The following is a 15,679-nucleotide window of genomic DNA, read 5'->3' as shown; positions in this document are numbered from 1 at the left end:
GAGAGGGCTTCCAGATTTTTGTCTTGACCATAGGAATATTAACAAACTGGTTTAGAAGAAAATAGGGACCATAGATCATTTCTACTAATGTATTAGATGTGTTTTTCTTTTCCATATAAATGCTATCTTTATCTTAGTGCAAACAGAAGAACCACTTCCTTCAGTGACTTCTGCTCTAGTGTGGTCTAAATAGGTCAATGTAAATATGAGCATTAATCTAGGAATTGCTTGCTTAGCCTCTCAACCTTCACTCTTACTTCCTCACCATCTCCACTTTTCGTGACCACCCCCGCCCCCACACACACACCCCAAAGAAGTGGCTACAGCACAGGGTATGGCCTGACACTGCCCATCCCTTCCTCGGCCTCCAGTTTCAACTGGAAACTGTTCTGTGGTGAAGATATCTGGGATGGAGAGCTGATGATGGCCTTTGCCCTGGATAAGCTACTCAGGTGTCATGACCGGCATGGCCTTGTACTTGAGCTGACTGGGATGATGCAGAATGAAGAAATGAAGGACACCACTAATGCAAAGCTTGGACTGGGCTGTGAATTCAGATGGAGATGTACCAGCAACAGCCCAGAAATTCAATCCATTCTTATATTCAGTACTAACTAGAAGAAGATGGGTCAGCTGAGATTAGTTGACCCCAGATTGGTAAGTAGAGGGGTTCTCTGTAGAGGAGTGATCTCAAGCTGCAGTTCTCCAGGATGAAGACACTACTTGGACTTTCTGCATACACTGCTTTTAAATAAAGGCCAACTATTTCTCAGCATCTGTATTCAGACCAGGGGAAGAAAGGCTTTGTTATTCCCATGGGTCTGAGGTACTGCCATCCTTGACATGGCTGTGCTCATGTCAACTCTACACATTCAGTCAGGACTCATCTGCTCCTCACACTTAGGTGCCCAAATGTCTAACTCAAATACACATATATAGTTCATGGGTAAAATACAAAAATACCATATTTATCAATAACCAGAACTTTTCAATGTTTTTTGTTTCTCAAAATGCAATTTCCATTTTAAAAAGTAACTAAGTGCCCCTAAATATTTCTGAACTTCTACGACCATTCTTGTTATACGATAATCCTCAAATAAAACAGTACAAACTGTATGGCAGGCCAGAAATGCCCCCTATGGCTTCCCAGCGGCTTGAGTTCCATTGTCACCTCTATAAATGTCTGTTTCCACTAATCTCTTAGCATTAGTGACTCACCATGTCATAGCTCAAAACCAGTACTCAGATACTTTCTTCCAGTCACCTAAAGTACCATTCACCCAAGTGTGTTGTGAATGCCAGGTATTATTAAAGTTTGGGGAATTTATTCACTGGCTGAACAAATATTTTTGAAGCTTTGGAGATTTCCCAGCAAACAAAAGAAATGAAATCTCTGCTTAAGCCCCAGGGGAACCACTTGAGACAGGGACAATAAGTAAAATGCTGTGTACTGTGTCTAGTAACAAAAACACAGAGAGAAAAAAGAATACAAAGGGGACAGACACCGAGGGTACAGGGAAGGTGGTAATTGCTTAAATAGAAGATTCAAAGTGACTGTGCAGTGGGGGAGGGGCGGTTTACTCTAAATTGTGGAAAAGATGTTGGACTGGTGGAAGGAGCTATGCCTCTGTCTGGAGGGGAACACAAAGGGAATAGTATGTGTTCAGTCTCAGAGGGACAGTGCAGTGGGGATAAATGAAGGGAAGGCAGAGCAGAGGCACCATCGGGGCAAAGTGAGCAAGGGTCGGCAGGGAAGTAGACTGTGCAAGTCCAGTGGGGCAATGTCAGCTCTTGCCTAGAGTGAATTGGAAAGGCATTTCATGCTCATGAACAGAGAGGAGAATTGGAGAGAATCTAACTAGTGTTGTTGGGGGCATTATTTGACTCTTGAGCTGAGAGAAGACTGAAGGAGTCAAGGATGAAGACAGATTTGTAAACTGTTACGGTCACCTGGGTGAGAGTTTATGCCTGACAGTGTTCTGGCTACTACAGTAGGAAGGAATCATTGGGTTATGATTGATATTGAAAGCCACTAATGGAACTTGCTGATGAATTAAATGTGCATATAAAAGCATAAGAGTCTGTAAGGGACACAACTACAGGAACAGAGATGTCATTTATCAGGAAGATGAAGGAATAGAGCAATAGCAAGAAAGATCAAGAAAGAATGCCATAGTGATTGCCAAGCACAGCAATTCTCTTTTGCTGTGTTCCTCTAAAATCCCAGCCTCTATCTTTCTCACTGGACTCCCAGATCTCTGTAGTCTTTTCTCTCTGACATCACCTCTGGGCTTCCCATCATCTCCCTGGAACTGCTAAACTAGAATATCATGGTTTTATGGATGGTGTCTAGGCGGGAAAAGGATTTTTTATAAAGCAAGTCATAAGTAGAATTGATTATAAGAAAATCCAGAATCTTATTTCATACCTCTCAGCAAACCAAAGCAATGAATTCCCTCTTTATCCAAGTATCTCTGATGAAGAAAAAGAAAGGGATGGGAAGAAGAAAATACAAAGGAGATACTATTAAAACACACACACACACAATGACTGACTAACACCTGGGTGAAGCTGTGGCTCCACCCTTTTCTGAAAAGTCCTCATTAGAGTAACATCTGCACAGTACTAGGAGCTGCTGACTTGTCCCAGAAGATGCCCTGATACTTTGTAGCCTATGGAAGAGCTACTCTGCTTCCAGTCAGATGTGGGACCATGTTTTTTTTTGTTTTTTTTTTTGTTTTTTTTTTTTATCAATTATCCCCTCCTTAATGTCCACAGTCAATCAATATACCATTGAGGTTTTATTTCCAAAGAAAGATAAATGCCAAATTTCCCCCAGCAACACACTGGCCATGGGCATTTCTTTGTGGCTCATGAAGATTGTTTTCTTCCTTTATGCTTCCTTTATGTTTGTGCTCCAAAGGACAGGCTTAGCTTTATACTACCTGCCAGTATGATACCTGCACACGTACTACACTCCTGTTAACACTGTGTCAACTGCTCTCTCTGTGACCAAGGCTCGTCTGGCTGCGAGCTCTAAGACAAGGACTGGACAGAGCACGCGTGAAATTATCAACAGGCCAAGGACACACTTCTGCTAATCTCATTTTATTTAGACCTGCATTGAAAGATTCTAGCATATACAAATGTAGGTAAACTTGTTTTAAAAAGAAACAGAAAGGAGGAAGGAAGGAAAAAAAGGAGGGAGGGAGGGAGGGAGGGAGGGAGGGAGGGAGGGAGGGAGGGAGGGAGGGAGGGAGCTAGGGAGGAGAGAAAGAAAGGCTCTCATATATCCAAACACTCATAACCCAACCTCAGAAACTTGCAGTTCAGGCTAATTGGGATTCAACTAACTTCCCACCAACTTCTCTTCCTCTCATATCATTTAGAAGCAAATCACAGACAACATATCACCTAATCTGCATAATTTTGTATACCTATAGTTTAAATGCAGAGACTTTGTACACATAAATCTTATACCATTATATTTTAAAAATAAGCATCATATTAATGTAAAATATCCAACCATAGTTCAAATTTTCAGCTACGTTATAAACAGCCTAATTTTCTTTTCATAATGTATTTGTTAGACTAGGGATCCAAATAAACCCACATATTTTGATTGATTAGCAAGACTTCCTACTGTGTGTATATATATGTGTGTGTGTGTATATGGATATGTATATATACTTCCTACTGTATATATATACATATATGCATATATATACATATGTATATATATGCACTGTCTCTCTTCCTCTCCTCTTCCTTCCCCTTTCCTCTCCCTCTCTTTCAGTTTGTTTAAGGAATCATGACCAAGAGTGTTTTGTGGGCTAGAGAGATGGCTCAATTGTTAAGAGCACTGACTGCTCTTCCAGAGGTCCTGAGTTCAATTCCCAGCAACCACATGGTGGCTCATGACCATCCATGAAGAGATCTTCTGGCGTGACTACTACACTTAAAAAACTACATAAATAAATAAACTTTTTTTCAGTGTTTCTCACAGCCTAGTTGATGATTATTAGCAATCTGTGGCACATTTTAGTGTTTGTTTTCTGTAGCTGCCAAAGAATGGCTTGTTTTAAAATTAGTTCATGTTAGCACTAACCCCTGAGAACTGCTGAATTTCTTTCAGGTAGCAGAAAGTTTGCAGGATAACTTTTGAAAGGTAAAAAGCATTTTATAGCTTTATTTAAAAAGGGCAAGCCACTTTAAATCAAATGTTAGGTTAAAACTATTATTTAAGACCCCCCAAAATGGGTGATAACTTTTTGGCATAAGTTATAATCACATAGAGAACAAAAATTGCTCTCTACCTGGTCTCAGGGCAGAACTTTTTATGTGGTGTAATTCACCTCCTCCTCTGGGAGGCAATTGGCATTGCTGTTCGAATGCTTGAACACACTTCTGATAGATCTAAATGAGATTAAAGACTTCTGGGAACCCAGGGTTACCCACCCAGCTGACTGGCCAGCCTAATAGTCTTTAACCAGACATTATTTTTTCTTGTAGCCAGTTTAACAAAGATTAACATTCACTTTTCCTGCTGGATCCCCACAGAGAATCTTGAAGTGGTGCACACAAAGGTCTCCCCCGTGGTTAGTTTGCAATAGAACTTTGAACCAGACTTATAATCTATCTATCTATCTATCTATCTATCTATCTATCTATCTATCTATCTATCTATCAAGTTGTTTTAAGGACATTTAGAAAGAATCTCTACTATTTCTGTTACTGCTTCATGAGGTTAACAGATGCCATCAAACAGCATTATACTTATGTAGAAGAACCCTCAGAAATTTGAATATTCTTTGAAAGCTCTGAGATCTTTGATTTGACTAATAGAAAAAAAAATTCTTCTTTAGACAGTGTGGTTCCAGCTTAGCCACTATCTGGGAGTGAAAACAAATTTTCTTTCAGATTCCATAAGCACATCTTAAAGGAACAATACCCCTTAATGAATAGTTTAACTTGGGTACCAAAGCATCATGGGTAATCTATGGACTTTAATAAATCTGATGGATATAGGTTGAATTGGTCAAAGGTAAACTGTCCTTTCACCTTTTGAAAAAAAATACATTTAACTCCGTGGGAAGTAAACGGTAAATGCTTGGGAAATTTTCATTCTCGAGAATAAAGAAATTAAGGGAGAGGACTGGAGAGATGACACAGTAAAGTGCTTTCTGCAAAAGCAGGAAGACCTGAGTTCTGATCACTACACCCATGGACAAATTGGGTGTGGCATTGTGTGTCTATAACCCCATGTTAGGGGGTTTGGTAGAGATAGGTGGATCTACAGGGCTCTGCCTGGTCAGACAGTCTAACCTAAACAGGGTTAGACTATGTTCAGAAAGAGACCCTGTCTCAAAAATTAAAATAGAAAGTAGTAGAGGAAGCAATTAGTGCCAATCTCTGACCTCTACAGGTGCACATATGGGCAAGTTCACCCACTATTACATGTGCATGCATCCACTTACACTATGCCCACATGAAAAGAACAGTAAATGAAAAATACAATAAGAAAGGCAGAGACTGAAAATACAAATATGTGCTTTTAAAAGTTATTTTTAACCTATATGTATATTTTGATTATAATATATAATTTTATATCAAATATATCATATAGTAAATATATCAATAATATATATATATCAATAAAATACATATCAAATATAAATTACTATAGTTAATATAACAATATAGATATTTTTCACAATGTCTATAAACCTTTTTGTTTTTAAAGCAAAATATATGAACTTGAACTAGATCTATTTCAGCAGAACTATTTGACCCCAACTTCTGTGACTATTTGAGATGCTAGAGTATGTCTTCCACCTTGTGTGGCTCTTTCTAGCCCTGAATAAAGATTCTAAAGGGTTAACCTGATAAAAAAAATTCAAAAAGGATTTATGTAGACGTGCAAAACAGCAGGCCCACTCTAGAAAGCCAGCCCTGGTAATTTACACTGCCTCATCTACTTTCATTAGCCATGAGTCACTACCAAAAGAGAACAGGACTCTCACATTAACGAAATGGACTCTGGGGGTGGTGGGGATAATGACTCTTTCATAGGATTTTTTTAAGAAGGATTAAAAATTATGTAAAGTATTTAATGCAATGTTCAGTAGATTTCTGAGATACTTTAAATATGTTTAACATATGAAATTGCAAATAGGTGAATTTAATTTTTATCTAAAGTATTAAAATTATAATGCTTATAATTTTCTTCTCTTTATAAAAATTCCATCAGGGCTCTTGGCAAAGCTTGTTCATAAACAAAGCCTGATGTGATCAGAGCACCTCTATGTGTATGTGGTGCTTTGTAATCTACAAAGACCTCTAGTGTCCATTACTGCATTTAACCCTTAGCTGGTCCATACCATTAACAGGGTTCTGTGGAACAGAAACAGTATACCCTGGTCGAGTATTCCCAGGAAGCTGGTAAAGAAACATGTAATGCTGTAGCCACAGTCCTAGAGATCGTCACATCACAGCCGATATGGTCCCCATGCCCCCACAGATTTCTAAGTGTGATGACCAAATGAGGGTTTTCTAGGTTACAATACTTCCAATGCCCAATGCAAGGACATCCCGGGATATCCAAGATGAGACAGTCAGCCTAAGTACAAAACAAATGAACAAACTCTAAAGCCCACAAACCAGGGATGCAAAGCCTTCTGTCTTGGAGTCACAGCAAACATGCTGTTCAGCACATTCTTGGTTTCACGGTGGGGCTCGGGCTGTCAAAGCTCTTACTTCTCCAAGGGAGTGTGAGGGCAGGCTGCAAAGCACTTCTCACTTTGGCCCCTAGCAAGGGGTCAGCACTGGTGTTAATCTCCTTCCTGGCTTTAATCATGCTCTTTCTGAGGCCTGGCATGTGTGTCTCAGCATGGAATAGGCAACCCTCTGGTTCAGACTCTGGTTTCCCCCTCACAAAGCAGATGTGTGTGGACAGCCAGACAGTCCTGCTGCAGCTACTTTAAAGCAGCTATGGCGAGAAACTCTACCACTATGCAGAGGAGGAGCCACAGTCTCCAAGCCTATTCTTTAAAGAAGTCTAAGAACCCTACTTGACATAGGTCTTGAAGAACTGGATGTATATAACAATAACAATAATTAGCGTCTTTCAAAGTTGCATTCTCTATAGTCATTTAAAATATGCACTTGGGTTTTAGAGTATATTGTTCTGCCCATTTTGGAGAAAAGGAGGTGACTGATGAGGTTGTGATGTGTGCGGGTGGGAGATGCAGGAATGGGAGGAGAAGCATCCTATGGTCACTAATAAGTGTATGTTTCGTAAACTAAGCTAAGGTCCGGTGAAAGAGAGCAGAAGAGAAGAGGTTGAGTTGTATTTTCACACGAGTTGCTGAAAGAAATGCAAACAAATACAGCACCAAGGGAAGCCATAGTTTTGTACACACAGCTACCACAAGAGCGACTTCTGAAAGAGACTAAAAAGTTCTGAAAGAAAACTGTAAGCCAAAGATGCAGGGAGACCCCAAGAGTGTCAGGAATCTTCTACCTACTATAGGATTTGCCCATTTTAGGAAAATGGTACTGTGGGAAATTTTGGTTCTACAAATTTTTAAGAGATTTCACCAACATGGTACATATGCCCCAGCAAAACTCTCTTACTTAGAAAGTTGACTCCAGCTGAGGACAATTGCCCAGTGAAATATCTTCAGTATCAGCCCTCCAGGTGTATTTCTTGACCTGGTCATCCTGCCCTAAGCTGTGGGATTCTACTCTTTCCTCACTAAACCACCCCAGGTCACTTTCCCTCCAACTCTGGGTTTCGTTCAACCAATCAGAGATTCTTGAAAAAGACAGACAGGAAAGATGAAGACATAAGAGTCAGAGGGATGTCAAAGATTGCTCTCAACATCAGGAAGGGTTGTCATGGTAACCTCCCTCTAGAGAAAAGGGGCATCTATTACGTGAAATTCTTAAACAGCTACCTTTTAGGGCTCTGGTAATTTTCTCTTTTCATCTGCCCTTTAAAATGTAGAAATGGTGAAGCAACCCCACCACCACCACCGCAAGTCCTGGGGTCCTTTACTCTTCTGCATTGCTTCCCTTAAACTTACCTACACCCTTACAAGTGCCCTCCTTCTTACATTCTTTTGAGTACATCTTTTTCTTCTTAGTACTTTAACTGACATCCTTAGTTTATTTAAGGTTGTGCACATATTCATAGATCACAGATCAGCAAAATACACAACCAGTGATGAGCAAGAAAGAAGCTCAGCAGAGATTAAAACATGGCTGTCTTTCTTTTCCTTCCAAAAATCAGATTGCAGATAACAAAGGATAAAAAGAGTCATAAGACCATATCCTTATTTCTCACATTACTGGTTCTTTTAGCCTCTGCATACAGAAAGAACTTCTTTAAAATATAGTTAAATTTTAGAATACAGTTAAACTCTTACATAACCATCATCTCAGAACCAGTTCTTACACTAAAAACACTAATACCATGTATATAAATTTATTGACACTCACAATACATTATTCTATTTGGAGTTAATGCCATCATAAATACACACACACACACACACACACACACACACACACACACACATATATATATATATATATATATATATATATATATATACACACACACACATATACATAGACATCTTTGTCAACTTGGCATAACTTAGAACCATCTTACATGAAATGCTCAATGAGGGATCATCTATACTGGGTTAATCTGTATGCATGTCTGTTGGGAGATTGTCTTAAATGGACTGGTGTTGGAAGACACAGTCCACCATGTATGGAACTTGACTACTTCTCAGTCAAAGAGTCTTAAACTATATGTGAGTGGAGAAACTGAGCTGAGCCCAGACAAACATTTAGGCAGCATGCACGCATTTATTTCTCTCTGCCCTTAACTGTGCCTGCGATCCCTGCTGCCTTGGCTTCCCCTCCATAATGGACTATAGCCTAGAACTATAAATCCTTTCTTCTCCAGATCATCTTCTAACAGGGTAGTCCTTCGTAGAAACAGAAGTGAAACTGTGGTGGTCTTAACAACTGTGGTGAAATCACCAAAGATCACTGGAGACCTGAAGATTGGATTTTAAATTATCTCTCCTCTTGAAATCCAAATATATTCTTGGGAAAACTGTCAAATTTTTGTTATTCTAATGATAGTGTTACTGTTTTTTTTTTTTTTTTTTTTTTTTTTTAAGAAAAGAAAGAAAGAAATCACTAAATTCCAACCTGCTTAATATTTCCACTGTGGAAATAAATGATAATTCTAGTTTGAGTGAGGCTTTCCATCTGGTGATTCAGCAGGCAGAGAGAGAGCAGCTGAGCCCCGTCAATGAGAAACCAATTTGGGTTAGAAAGATATGAAAATTAAACTGGTGTAGCATATCCGAACACGGTAACGTGCTTTTAAATCTTAGCCCGAGTGATTTATCGGAAAGCAGGAAGTGACTCCTAGGAAAGAGGAAGTAAGAACAAGAGAACATCAAGAGTCAATGGTGCTGAAAGACAGAGAAACAATCGGGAGACCTAGCGTTCCTGCCTCCAGTTTTAACACCCACATTTTATTACGTTTTAAGGGAAGCATAGAGGCTGAATTTATTTTATTATTCTTCCATAGGCATATTAAAAATACTAAAGAACCAGGAAAGAGTGAAGGTGAAATGTAAATGAGAAGGAATAGTTCTGAGTAGAAAAAAAAAAAAAAAACTGTGAGGAAGAGAAAAGGAAAGTTAAAGACACAGAACTTCCAAACAAGGAGACAGAAGAAAAATGCCCAGAAGAATGCATCCCTCAGTATGAAGTTCTTTTTATCCCTCAGATTATAAAAAACACATATATCTTCATAATTTTTCTTTTAATTTAGGTGTATCTTACTTCTTATTCTAAATAAACCCTACTTTAGCATTCAGAATTTTAAAAGTATCTTTAGACAAGAGTTTCAAGATCCACATATCTGTATTTTCCAGCATACATAACAACCAATTCTATTTGATAAGACAACACATTCAAACAAATTTGGCTCAAAACCTTAAAGCCCAAGCCATCCTCGGACTTCAGAAATCTGAAGGGACTTGCTTACCTACAGTATCATGTGTAGCATCAGAATAAGGGGCCTTGCTTTATACAGGTATCGTGTATAGTATCAGGATGAAGGGACTTGTTGCAGGTATCATGTATAACATTGGAATGAATCTTTCCACCATCTACAAAGTAAGAATGAGAACTGAGGCTTATGAGCACCGGGAGCTGGCCACACAGCACAATCTGGGTGTGTGGATTCTGAAGGAAGCTATGTGCTTGAGCTTTTGGTCACTGAGTCTCAAAAATACTTGAACTTGCGTAATTTGTGGATATTAATTTCTTCTTATGTATATTCTTTTTTAAAATTTCTTCTTATGCTTATTACTTAATGACTTTGATATATTAAAAATCTCCAAATAATCACTACCCCACAAAAGAGACATCAACACAGAGCAATGAAAACTTTCCCTAGTGAAAATCTGATTCACAGATTTCCTCTTTCCTTGTTCTTACTGTGCTTGCATTCTGTTTGACATCATGACCTTACTGTCTTTCCTGACAAGAAAATACCCACAAACTTAGATTGTGACATCAGTAAGAAACTGCACATACAATGAGGGCATCTCTCTGGCTTCCTCTGTTATCCAGCTTTTTTGTCTTTTCAGTTCCTCACCACATACACAGCGTAGGTAAAGTCTTACAACTCTAGCTGTCTTGCAGGAATAAGATTGTAAAAATAAATTCATGGTGGTAATTTCCTCAAAGAAGAGGGTCAAAACTGTGCCAAGTAATTAAATTTTAAAAGTGATTTTTTTTTTAGGACAGGAAATCAGGGGGTTGGTTTATGGGCAATTCCAGGAAGGCTAAGGATGGATGGAGGCTGAGGTGCTGTACCACTGCAGATTTAGTAGGGTCAGATCCTGCAAAGGAAAGTGTGTAAGCTCTCCATAGAACAATGTCATACTTCCAAGCCTCTGACTGTCAGCCTTCCACTCTGGTTAATATCGTCAAGGGAATCCTTGCCTGACAGAATGTAATTTAGGATCTATTAAATATGATTACTTGGCCTTGAAAAATGATGGATATTGGACAGAATTATAGAATCACTTTACAAAAGAAAAGTCTCTTTTACATCCTTTCTTGTAGAGCTTAAAATGAAGCCTGGGGAAATCCCTCCATGGGGTTGTGGCATTTAAAGGCTAGGTTTATGAAAAAAGGAATTGATATTCATATTAAAACTGTAAAAATTGAGCAAGGTGAAGATAGTAAACATGCAGACAGTCATGACGTGTGTGTGAAGGGTGATTGGCACGGTGCCCACCTGAGGTACTTGCTTTAATTATATTAGCAACATGAAAGTTGACACAATTTGAAACAAGCTCCTTGGGAGTTCTACTCAAAGTGAAGCCCCCAGTAACTACATTTTATGGAACACCCCGATTTCCAATTACTTAAGTGTTTATAACTGAACTGCTTCCTAGTTCATTGCTGGTTTGCTGCGGAGATGGTCTCTGTGTTGCCTTTTATTTAATTACACTTGTTCCTGGCTATATAAATAAAATATGGTGATTGTAAAAATTATTAAACATAAAAATAGCAAAGTTGATATTAAAAAATGATTAATAATCCTGCTATCTACAGTTTTCTATTATTTTTGCTGTAGATGTTCTATGCTTTTCACACACACACACACTATGAGAGAGAGAGAGAGAGAGAGAGAGAGAGAGAGAGAGAGAGAGAGCAAATATTTAAAAGTAAAGGTACTGGGTTCTTTATAAGGAGTAGGAAGGACTTTTCTAATTATAACCAAATATCTAGAAGGAATTAAAGGTAAGTGTTGAAAACTCTAAGCCTGGGGTATAGCTCAGTAGGAGAATAGAAGCTTAGAATTCATGAAGACCTGGATTCACTCAGGAGTAGAAGGGAGAGAGATGGTGGTCAGGAAAGGTACGGTAAGGAGGAAACATATTAAACATCTTCTAGGTAAAAAGAAAAGCTATTAGGTAAAGTCAGAACACAATCCACATACTGAGAGGCAAATACATGTAATTTATTCATGAATGACCAAGCTTCCTAATGCATAAAAAGCTCTTAAAACTGGGAAAGAAAAGGCCAAACACTTAGTAAGAAAAATGTACCCAAAATTCGCAGGGACGCAGGTCAAAGGAATGAAAAGGTAGATGACCTGAAGAAAGAAAAATGAGGAGAGATGCCAGATTTCAGAATAAGACACTCAAACTGCATTCGGATGTCATTTTTCTTCCCTCATGTCTACAACCTATGAGGATATTGGCAAGGCTATGGAGAAACTGCAACTCTGTAGGTTGCTGATAAGAATCAAAGTGCTTTCTTCATACCCCAAGGAAGGGATGTCTAAGGGAGTCACAAATGTACTAGGCAACGTCAAACAAAATGGCTCATGCATTCCTCCCCTGACCTACGATTCCTAATTTGATGAGCCCATCCAGTAGGTGCCCTCACAGCCCTTTCACAAACAGGAAACCATAGTACTAGGAAAGCAAGATTTAGATTTAAAATCACTTCTAATGATGATAGAGGACTTTAAGAAAAACATAAATAACAAAGAATTTGAGGAGAACACAGGTAGACAGGTAAAAGCCCTTAAAGAGGAAACACAAAAATCCCTTAAACAATTACAAGAGAACACAACCAAACAGGTGAAGGAATTGAACAAAACCAACCAGGACATAAAAATGGAAGTAAAAACAATCAAGAAATCACAAAGGGAGACTACCCTGGAGATAGAAAACCTAGGAAAGAAATCAGGAGTCACAGACGCAAGCATCACCAACAGAATACAAGAGATAGAAGAGAGAATCTCAGGTGCAGAAGATACCATAGAAAATATTGACACAACTGTCAAAGAAAATGCAAAATACAAAAAATTCTTAACACAAAATGTTCAGGAAATCCAGGACGCAATGAGGAGACCAAACCTAAAAATAATAGGTATAGATGATAGTGAAGATTTCCAACTTAAAGAAGATATTGTTAAATATCTTCAACAAAATTATAGAAGAAAACTTCCCTAATCTAAAGAATGAGATGCCCATAAACATACAAGAAGCCTATAGAACGCCAAATAGATTAGACCAGAAAAAAAATACCTCCCGTCACATAATAATCAAAACACCAAGTGCACAAAACAAAGAAAAAATACTAAATGCAGTAAGGGAAAAAGGCCAAGTAACATATAAAGGCAGACCTATCAGAATTACACCAGACTTCTCACCAGATACTATAAAAGCTAGAAGATGCTGGACAGATGCCATACAGATCCTAAGAGAACACAAATGCCAGCCCAGGCTACTATGCCCAGCAAAACTCTTAATTACCATAGATGGAGAAAGCAAGATATTTCATGACAAAACCAAATTTACACAATATCTTTCCACAAACCCAGCATTACAAAAGATAATAGCAGGAAAGCTTCAATACAAGGAGGGAAATTATACCCTAGAAAGAGCAAGAAAGTAATCCTCTTCCAACAAATCCAAAAGAAGATAGCCACACAAAGATAATTTTACCTCTAATAACAAAAATAACAAGAAGCAACAATCACTGTTTCTTAACATCTGCTAACATCAATGGACTCAATCCTCCAATTAAAAGACATAGGCTGGATACATAAACAGGGCCCAGCATTTTGCTGCATACAGGAAACCCACCTCAGTGACAAAGACAGACTCTACCTTAGAGTAAAAGGCTGGAAAACAATTTTTCAAGCAAATGGTCCTAAGAAACAAGCTGGAGTAGCCATTCTAAAATCTCCAGCCTGAGAACACAAAAGGAGGGACTCATGGCTCCACCTGTACAGGTAGTTGAGGGTGGCCTTGCCAGGCATCAGTGGAAGTGGACAGCCTAGGTTCCTGAAAGTTTGGGTTCCCTAGTGTTGGGAAATTTCAAAAGCAGTGAGGTGGAAATGAGAGGATGGTGGGAGCACACCCTCATAGTAATTGGAGGAGGGGGGATGGGGTAAGGGGTTAGGCATCAGTGGAAGTAAAGGGCCTTAGTGCCTGAAAGTTTGGATTCCCTAGTGTTGGGGAATTTAAGAGCAGGGAAATGAAAATGTGAAGATGGTGGTATTACCCCCTCATAGAAACTCCCAGAATTATATGGATTAGAGATGACAGAGGCAGGCCACCAGAAGACTAGATTCCAGAATTCAAACAAAAAATTATCTTGATACTAAAATTTGTTTTGAGAATTGTATATTGCAGAATACACAGCCTTGGTGTATCTACTCATCAAGTGAGCTAAGCAGACCTGATCGAACCTCTGATGTCCTGGAATTGCAGGGGGATGCAGTGAAGACACAGACGTCAGAGGCTTATCAATTTACTCTTCTCCCTGCCCCTCTTCTAATATCTCAATGCCCATAATCAGCTTGAAGAAGTTAATGAAGAGTCAGCGCCCCTATTCCCTGGGCTTGGGGACTAAGGTTGTTAATATTGGGCTGTCTTTCTAGGGAAAAGTAATGGTTTTGTTAGAATAGGGAGGATTAGCTAGGATTTATTGCATAGCCATAACCTATTGGTAGAAATATGTATAATTGTTATTAAGATGAAGTTATAATTTCTCAAATGGTACAAAATTTACTTTGATTTCAAATTTAAGGTTTTCATTGGTATCAGCTTCTTATTGATATAAAAGTGAGATTAATATTGTTACTCTCATAGGCATTGCACCTATATAACACATTTAGGAATACAAGGCTTAGACCCAGTCCTTCTTTAACTTTTTAAGCCTATTTGAGATGGGTAGCCTGTGAGTTAAAGGGCCTATAGCAAATTCATGGCTCTAAATTCATTATTAGGGTGTTTTCTATATTTTATTTAGCTGAGAGGAGTTAACAAACAATAGTCCAGATTGCCTTACATGGATAGCTGGTTTTCAAAATGTCAGAAGTCCACAGAATTGATGTCACAAACATTTCTGTATTAATGTTCATTTTGATTAGCAACCTGTCGGCTCCTGACAGCTTCCTGTCTTAGATTCTAAGAAGAAATTGAGCATCTTTGGAGTTACTCCAGTTGTGGTGAGACAGCCACCAGGCAAGAATTGCCTCTTTTCATCTACAGACAAATTACTGTCCAGAAAAGGACACACTTTCAGAATAGTCGACTGATAATATCTGCCAAGACAGAGTAATCAGCCCTTAATAATTCTGCATCACTAAGATCTGTCAAATGATCCTGGACCAGAAGGCTGAAGATTGAATGCTCCAACGTTTTGTAATATAGGGACTGTCCAGGTGCTCAGTGGTCTCTATAATTTGGCTAAGTTTTAGAAGCTATGCTTTGTGCTTCCCATAATTTCAGTTACCTCAGTCATTCTGGATTTCTGACTGGTTGAAGACTTATAGTCTCATAGCCAATCCTGGCCATTTACTTTGAGAGAACAGGTTTGAGAGAATGGTTTTCAGCTGACATTCATTCTAAAGCCAAGAAAAAAGCCAGGTTCAGAATTAAGTCTTTTAGTTAGGAGGGACGACAGAGGTTCTGTTTAGTCAACAAAATGATGGACTGGGTATTAGGTCTATTTTGTATCTTACTGACACAAATTGGTATAGTTATGCTCTAATTGTATTCAAAGAGAAAAGTTTTATTTTAACAGGAAGGGTGATATGTAGGAG

Source organism: Arvicanthis niloticus, chromosome 2 (assembly GCF_011762505.2).
Source record: "Arvicanthis niloticus isolate mArvNil1 chromosome 2, mArvNil1.pat.X, whole genome shotgun sequence".
NCBI classification, from domain to species: Eukaryota; Metazoa; Chordata; class Mammalia; order Rodentia; family Muridae; genus Arvicanthis; species Arvicanthis niloticus.
This window is presented reverse-complemented; position numbering follows the sequence as displayed.